Source organism: Myotis davidii, unplaced genomic scaffold, assembly GCF_000327345.1.
Source record: "Myotis davidii unplaced genomic scaffold, ASM32734v1 scaffold1586, whole genome shotgun sequence".
NCBI classification, from domain to species: domain Eukaryota; kingdom Metazoa; phylum Chordata; class Mammalia; order Chiroptera; family Vespertilionidae; genus Myotis; species Myotis davidii.
In genome coordinates, this window is record NW_006296798.1 from 85,069 (window position 1) to 93,888 (window position 8,820).

Consider the following 8,820-nt stretch of genomic DNA (forward strand, 5'->3'; position numbering starts at 1 on the left):
GGGAAAGAGAAAAAATGTGTCCTTATATGCTCATTTCTATTTTTCTTTAAATATATTTATTCTGCTATTTGTCAATCATAAATCATTAAGCTTAGAAAAATTACATGTCTGTTACAGTTATATCATGGTAACATATAATAATAATATATACATATATGCAAACCTGATGAAAACCTGTATATGCATGTTTGTGCATATATATATATATATATGTATATATATATAATATTTGATACGGTTGTTTTGATAATAACAAATGTGAATAAATGAACTGAACTATTAAATGTACCATAGTTGGCACTCAAAAAATATTAGCCCTTATTATTGTTATATTGTTATTTCTATAAATAATTAATACATTAATATAGAAAAGGAAGCGTGGCAGTGTGAAGACCTTTGCCATCTTGCTCCCCAGTGAAACAAATGAAAACTATAAAAAACTATTTAAAAGCCTCTGTAAAATTACAATAAAGGCAAAAAGCAAATAAAAAAATCTACTCTAAAGCACTTATGAAAAGTTGGTAAGAAAGGCAAGAGTCTGTGGTGTTTGAATTAGAACCATTTTCTCATAGCTCACATGGTGCTACTATAGGAGCCCCAAATTCCATTTGTAAGTATATATCCAAGAGAAATGAAAACATGTATCTATACAAAAACTTGTACAAGAATGCTTATGGAAGCTTTATTTGTAATCGCCTACTGTGGAAATAACCCAATATTCATCAACTGAAGAATGAATAAATAGATTTGGAGTCTATAATAATAAAAGCATACTATGCTAATTAGACCAGACGTCCTTCCAGAAGACCTTCTGGACGAAGCCGGGGCTGCGAGGGAAGCCTGGGTCCTGGGTACCAGAGGAAAGCCTCGGACCTCTAGTATCCATATAATGGAATGTTATTTGTCCATAAAAAGAAATGAAGTAGTAAAACCATAGCTACAAGAAAAGAAAACTACAGACCAATATTTCATATGGACATGCCACAAAACTCCTCAACAAAATATTAACAAACCAAATTTAGCAGTATATTGAGAGAATTACACAACATGACCAAGTGATGTTTCTTCCTGAAATGTAAGGTTTGTTCAATATTTAAACATCAATCAGCGTAATGCACCAGGTTAACAGAATAAAAACCCCCCACACATACAGTAATGTCTATTATAATGGCTTTACTTTAAAAAATAAAAAGTAAAAATGTTGGCTAGGTTGTAGAGAAATTGAAACACTTGTGCATTGCTTATGGGAATGTAAACTGGTGGAGCCACTGTGGAAAACAGTTGGCAGTTTCTCAAAAGGTTAAACATAGAATTACCATATGACACTCCTCTATCAGTAACTGACAGGTCTGGCAGGCAGAAAATCAGTAAGGGTATAGTTGAACTCAACAGCACCATCAATCAACTGGATCTAATTGACATCTACATAACATTTCATCCAACAAAAGCAAAGTGCACATTCTTTCCAAGTTCACACACCTGAGCCATAAAACACAACTTAACAAATTTTAAAAATAATAGTCATTATAATAGGTGCAAATCGGCATCTCATTGTCATTTTGATTTGATTTCCCTAATGGTTAGTGATGTTTTACATCTGGGATTTCCTTTTGAGGTGATGAAAATGTTCTAAAATTGTGGTAATAGTTACAAGTATCTGTAAATACATTAAAAACCATTGAATTTCCCTGGCCTGGTGACCCAGTTGGTTGGAATTTTATCCCCTGCACCAAAAGGTTGCGAGTTCTATTCCTGATGAGAACACATACCTAGGTTGCACATTTGATCCCCAGTAGGGGCATGTATGAAAGACAACTGATTGATGTTTCCCTCTCACATTGATGTTTCTTTCTCTTTCTTTCTTCCCCTCTCTCTGAAAATCAATAAACATATGCCCTTGGATGAAGACTTAAAAAAACCCAAAACTAAAAACATTGAACTGTCTGTTTTAAGTGGTATGAGAATTATATCTCAATGAAGCTGTTAAACAATGGAAAAAAAGAGACAAGGAAAAAAAAGAAAGCTTAGTATTTCTCTGTGCATGATGACATAAACATGCAATGATATGGATGTACTGCTACATCTAACTCTGGTTCATCGCCTTAACCACTCGGCCATGACTACAAGCCTGCTACATCTAACTCTGAAGAGAAAAACTGCTGCCATGCAAGACTGAAACATCTCAGGGGGTAGGAAGGGGACTACATATTGGCCAACTCTTGAGAAGCCTGGGAGTGACTCTTCTTCTGGGAAAAATATTCATAGGTTTGTGGAGAACAAATGAAAGAGAGATGGAAAATGCTAGCTAAAAAAATGAGTTTCCTTCTTAATGAAGCAGGAGAAATTTTGGTGAGCTGAAACCATAAACTCTTAGAAGAAAACATAGGGGTATATCTTTGTTACCTTGAATTTGGCAATGGATTCTCATATATCAACAGCAAACACACCCACAAAATATATGAGTTGGACTTCATCACATTTAAAAAGGTTTGTGCTTTAAAGGACATTATCAAGAATATGAACAGAAAACATTCAGAATGGGAGGAAATATTTGCAAATCACATAGCTGATAAGGAGCTAAGATTTAGAATATATTAAAGAACATTTACAACAAAAGGACTAAAGGACTGTCACACAGGAGATGAGAATCTGCTGTTCCCAATCCTCAGTCTCCTCAGCCCCTTACTCAGGTAGGAGCTGGGGAAAGCATTGAAATGCTGGCCATAATGAAGGTACAGGGTTTCCTTGCCACGGTCCAGGAAGGGAGTGTTTGCTAAACTCTTAGGTAAGTTACTTTCCTTCATTGGGCCTTAGAAGCAAGGAGAATAGGTTCAGGACTTCTGCAGCCCTTTCCTGCTAAACACCACTGGCTCTCAGAGATTTTGCCTCTATTACCAAGCCAGATTTTTGGGGATTGTGTGGGCAGCTGGCCCCCAAGGACAGAGATTTTGAGGTTTTGAGTGGTTCCAGGGTGGTTGGGTGCCAGAAGCCAATTCTAGCATGTCATAATTTCAAGAGTTTCATCAAAAGGTTGATGGAACTTCGGGACTCAACAAGGGTTGAGCCACATATGTTGTCACCTGTTGGGAATGGCTGATGGCATTTCCCCAACCCTGAAAAGGGATGATTGCTGTTGTGTGGGCAGCTGGCCCTCAAGGACAGAGATTTTGAGGTTTTGAGTGTTTCCAGGGTGGTTGGGTGCCGGAAGCCAATTCTAGCATGTCATAATTTCAAGAGTTTCATCAAAAGATTGATGGAACTTTGGGACTCAACAAGGGCTGAGCCACATATGTTGTCACCTGTTGGGAATGGCTGAAGGCATTTCCCCAAACCTGAAAAGGGATGATTGCTTGATGCTCAGGGCATCTTAATCTACATGTTATTGCCTCCTACTGGCCAAGCACCTGAAAAGCCATAGGCTAATTCCCCCATTCTGACAATGCCTCTGTATACTAAACCCTGACCCTTTGATGTATAGATCTCTGCCTCGCCTCAGGACAATTTGTGTTAATAAAAACCATGGGGTCCTGAGACAAGGAGGTTTTAGTTCCTTTTAACTAAGCTCCTCTGACCCCCCAAATGCCTTTCAAAATTATACTTTGTCTCTGAACTCTCTCTTTATGAAGTTACACACAGCCCCTTCTCCAGATTGCTGAACCCTTCTTGATGCCGGAACAAGAACCCCGGAAGTTGGGTTAATATCATGTTCCTCTTTCCTCTCCCATGAAAATGGAAAGCTTCTTCTAGGGAACCCCAAACCCCACTATTACGGTATCTCAATGGAGGCAGGGTTTGCTAGGGATGCTGTGGCACCTGGAGCCTCCCTGAGCCTGGGCCACCCAAGTATCTCTGCTTAGAACCCACTGGCCCTGGAGGACTCAGATCCATGAAGAGATGAGGTAGGCTGTGTCTACTCCCTTCCCCCAGTCCCAGAACCCAGAGATGTGGCCTCCATTGACCAAGCCCAGAGGGGGAGTGTGGTGGGGAAGGGGTAACATAGAAGCACACAAATGTTAGCTATTATTGCTATTATGTTATTACTATTGAATGAATAAATAAATCATACCTTAAAATAGAAAAGGAAAGCTTAATATTTTTCTGTGCATGATGGCACAAGAGCACAATGAAATGAATGCTTATCACTTGCTCTGAAAAGGAAACCTGCTGCTGTGAACAACTGGAGTCTCCAAGGGAAAGAAGATCTGTGACAAGAGTCAACCTAGATGGTCTACATTCCTGCGAGTCAAGGCCTGTCCACAGGACACAGCAGCAGCAGCGCCTGGGAGAGTGTGAGAAATGCAGAATCTCAGGTCCCCACTCAGATCTACTGAGTCAGGGTTGTCTTTTAACAAGATCCCCCTTGATGTTCAAGAGAACATTGGGGAACGCACAGCTAAATTAGCGCATGCCACAGGAAGTCTATGAGGGGTGGAATGGAGGACCATTCTAGGATCCCCTAAGAAGGAATAATGATTACATGTCCTTTACAAAGGTTTCAGTCCCAAGGGTGGGAATGTTCTTGAGGATTCACATGGCTGGAAATCAGTGATTTGGTGGGAGGATTTTGCCAAGATCCTACTTAACAACGTAACCTTGCTTCATGTTATTTGAACATATTTGGTTAACTCGGTGTTTAGTGTTATTGACTTTCACTTCCTACAGCTCCAGTGTTTTGGGAAAGTTAGTTTAAAAACTAACACGATAGCTTGAATTCTAACACAATTCTTAGTAATCCCCACGGACATTCAAGTTTGAGAAGCAGTGGGGGACATGCCACTCAGGTAGAGAGAAATGGAGGATCTACAGAAATTCCTGGAGAAAAAGAATAACAAAAATACTATAATTATCTATGGTTTTGTAGGAATATTATTTTTTTAGTCAAATAAGAATATAAAACTGGGAATACTATTTTAATTGAATAAGTTTATGCCAACATGGCTAATTAAAAAATATTCTGTGATACCACATTGACATCGCAAAGAAAAAAACAACAAAAACAATGTTTTTGCCCCCAGATCTTTTATTTTTATAGCCATAGGGAAGGGAAGTTGGGCTTTTCTCCTTAAAAGTGAAGTTCTGTGTCTCAGTTTTGTTTTCTGCCCTACCTTGTGCTTCTGTTTCCTAATTTAAATGGAATTCTAATGTTTCCTCTTAGCATCATGACTATGGAAAGTATCAATGTAATAATGTTTGTGAACATGCTTTGGAAATTAAATGTTGTGAATTTTTTTATGTTTTTATTGATTTTTTTAGAGAGAAAGGAAGGGAGAGAGATAGAGAGAAACATCGATTTGAGAGAGAACCATGGATCAGTTGCTTCCTGCACGAACCCTGGGGGATAAAACTCAAAATTTGTGTATGTGCCTGACTAGGAATCAAACTGGCGACCTTTTGGTGCACGGGACCTATGTCCAACTAACTGAGCCACACTGGCTAGGGCATGTTGTGCGTTATTTTAAAAGTCACCGATCATTTCCTTTTCCTCTGTTCTAATGATGACTGCAAATCAATTGGCGTGCATGGTCTTCCCTTCTCCAAGAGCTCTCTCCTTGCAGACCTGCTTGTCTTCTGTGTTTTTTCATGGAGAAAGCAAGATACTGAAGCCAAAGTGTCATTACAGGGTTAGCAGAAGCAGCGCACTATTGTTTATCCCCACATCTCAAATCTTCTCATTGAGCTTTTCCATTCTGCCACATGGAATGGAAAATGTTTCCCGAACACTATTGTTTGCAGTTATAATCCTTTACATTTTCCTGGCTTCCAGACCCACCGCGTCTTTGCGCCAATCTGGAACACACACTGGGGACTATTTCATTTGTGGCGCCTTCCTGTTCATGCTTTTGGATGGTTGCCTTTTCACAGCACACGCAGCTCATTTAGGCATTAACATTTCAGGAAACACACAGTGGCATTTTAAGTGAAGTAGAAATTAGAAAACTCTGCTGTTCTTAGTTACTCTTTTCTCCCAAATTCGAAAAGAAATCACTGTCAAATTACCCAAATCGCATTTATCCTTTTGAAACTCCCCGAGTTGTTGTCAGTATTCTGCCAAACTCTCTGTTTGTATCCCCTTAGATAGAAATTATGCCCCTCTGGAGCAACAACGGGGAGAAAACTGAAGCATGCTAGAATCAGAGAAAACAGTTCTCTGAGGCACGAAGAACTCCTTCCCCCAGCACTTGGCTCCTACTTCTGCTTTATGGCTCTTGTAATTGTGTCTATGTGAATCCATGTTGCACCGACACAAGTTCTTAATTATAGTTATCAATCAATATAAGTTGGTTGGTCAATTTATTGGTAAAGAATCCCTTCAACAAAGAAAGGGTGATAGGAATTTCCAAGGCTACAAAGAGACCCAGCAAGGGGCTGGATAATATCCATAGTTTTCTCCACACAATATGTTGAATGGGAACCAAACTTACATTTTGCTTTAGATCAGGTGGGCAATGATGTACTATTGCTCATTAAAAATAAAGTGCTATATCACTAAAAAAACAACAACAACAAACAAAAATAACACTAGCCTATTTGGGAGTGGTTAACAAATAAATAGAGTCTCACATATTCACTACCACATTGGTAAGCACTTCTGACCGGCAGAGGAAATTGGGGTGCTCACTCTTTTGCCTGAAACAGTTCAAATGGAAATACAGTTGATCCTTGAACAACATGGGGTTGAACTGCAGGGGTCCACTTATGGGCAGATTTTTTAAAAGTAAATACGATAAATTTCTTTTCCTTATGATTTTCTTTTTTTTTTTTAAATATATTTTATTGATTTTTTACAGAGAGGAAGGGAGAGAGATAGAGCGTTAGAAACATCAATGAGAGAGAAACATCGATCAGCTGCCTCCTGCACATCTCCCACTGGGGATGTGCCCGCAACCCAGGTACATGCCCTTGACCGGAATCGAACCTGGGACCTTTCAGTCCGCAGGCTGACGCTCCATCCACTGAGCCAAACCGGTTTCGGCATGATTTTCTTAATAATGTTGTCTTTTCCCTAGTTTACTTTATTTTAAGAATAGAGTGCATTATACATATGACATAAAAAGATGTGCTAATCAGCTTTGTGTTATCAGCAAGGCTTCCAGTGAACAGAAGGCCATTAATTCAGTGGACCCTCTACATTCGCCTATGCCCAACTTCAGACTGAAATTTTGATCCACAGTTGGCTGAATCCATGGATTCCAACCCATTGATATAAAGTACCAACTTTAGTTAAATTTTTGGGAAGTAAAAATTACACATGCATTTTTGACTACACAGGGGACCAGGGGGTTAGAAAACCCTAATCTCCACATTGTTCTAGGGCCAATTGTATTTTCTGATTAAAATTAGTGATGGAAGGATTCCTGCCTTGGGGTGGTGAATGCACAACACAACATACAGGTGATATATTATAGAATGAGAAACCTAAAACTTATATAATTTTATTGACCAATGCCACTCCAATAAACCCAATACAAATAAAACACAACAAAAATGATCATACAACTAAAATACTACTTAAAATAATAAAATAACAATAATAGAATGTCTAATAACCTGGTGTATTAGGGTTCTTCAGAGAAACAGAACTAAAACATTGTATGTGTGTATGTGTGTGTGTGTGTGTGTGTGTGTGTGTGATTTATTTTAAGGATTGTCTCACATGATTGTGGATGCTTGGTAGGTCTGGAATTTACAGCATGAGTCAGCAGCATGACACTCAGTGAAGAGTTGCAGGCTGAGCCCAAAGGCCCACTGTTGGCATAATTCCTTCTTACTCAGAGGAGATCAGTCTTTGTTTTATTAAGTTCTTCACTGACTACTGAGGTCCTTTCACATTATGGAGAGCAATCTGCTTTACTCAAAGCCCACTAATTTAAATGTTAATTTCCCTTAAAACACACACACACACACACACAAACTCCTTCACAGAGACATTCAGAATTCAAAACCTGGACATCATGGTCCAGCCAATTTTACACGAAAAGTGAACCATCACAAGGTTAATCAGAATTTTAAAAAATATTTTTATTGATTTTTAGACAGAAAGGAAGGGAGAGGGAGAGAGAGAGAAAGAAAGAGAAACATCAATTGGCTGCCCCCTGCATACCCTCTACCAGGGATCAAGCCCACAACCCAGGCATGTGCCCTGAACTGGATTGAACCAGCAACCTTTTGGTGCATGAGAGCATGCCCAACCTACTGAGAACACTGGCTAGGGTAAGGTTAATCAGAATTTAACTAATTTTAAGAATTCTTGTTAGTTGAGGTTTTAGTTTTTAATCAGCTACATCTCATTGAGATATTACACAGCCTTCTCTTTCCTTATTTCAACTCCACCTTTTTTTTGGCTTATGTTACTGCCCCCCCCACCCCCACACACACACACACACGCACACGCACACACACACACTCTGATCCTGACTGTGACCAAGCTTGGAGGTCAGCCTGCATGGAAGAAAGGGGGTGCAGTTTGCACTGGATTCTTAGAAACTTACTTTCTGTAAAGATGTAATGATGTTACTGTTGTCTAGTCCCCTGGCGCTTTTGTACCTTTTCATTTTGAGTTGTTGCCACAAGGAAGTTAAAATGATGAATGTGAAATGGAAATTTTCTGGTTCAGATACAATTATATGTTTTTCAGTGGCTTATTTTTTTATTTTAGTAAATAAGCATTTAGCAGAGTCAGGTAGTAGAACTAATGATTACAATTTTGCCTCAAACAACAGAGGAGACAAATACTGTAATTATATGAAGTACAAATCAAATCACCTAATTAAGTAGAGAAGGAATATCTGCAATAATTGCCGAGGTATAGACCAGTTACCA

The 8,820-nt window shown here is 39.0% G+C and overlaps 2 long non-coding RNA genes across 2 annotated transcripts in view; both read left to right on the forward strand.

The window, feature by feature from the left end:
• LOC107184466 overlaps positions 1-3,287 on the forward strand; it is a 17,140-nt gene extending 13,853 nt beyond the window's left edge. The window contains exons 2-3 of the long non-coding RNA XR_001515319.1: positions 10-16; positions 3,277-3,287. This is a non-coding gene — a long non-coding RNA (uncharacterized LOC107184466). The remainder of the gene's footprint in view (positions 1-9; positions 17-3,276) is intronic.
• LOC107184465 overlaps positions 1-6,274 on the forward strand; it is a 27,736-nt gene extending 21,462 nt beyond the window's left edge. The window contains exon 4 of the long non-coding RNA XR_001515318.1: positions 6,076-6,274. This is a non-coding gene — a long non-coding RNA (uncharacterized LOC107184465). The remainder of the gene's footprint in view (positions 1-6,075) is intronic.
• The last annotated feature ends 2,546 nt before the right edge of the window (positions 6,275-8,820 follow it).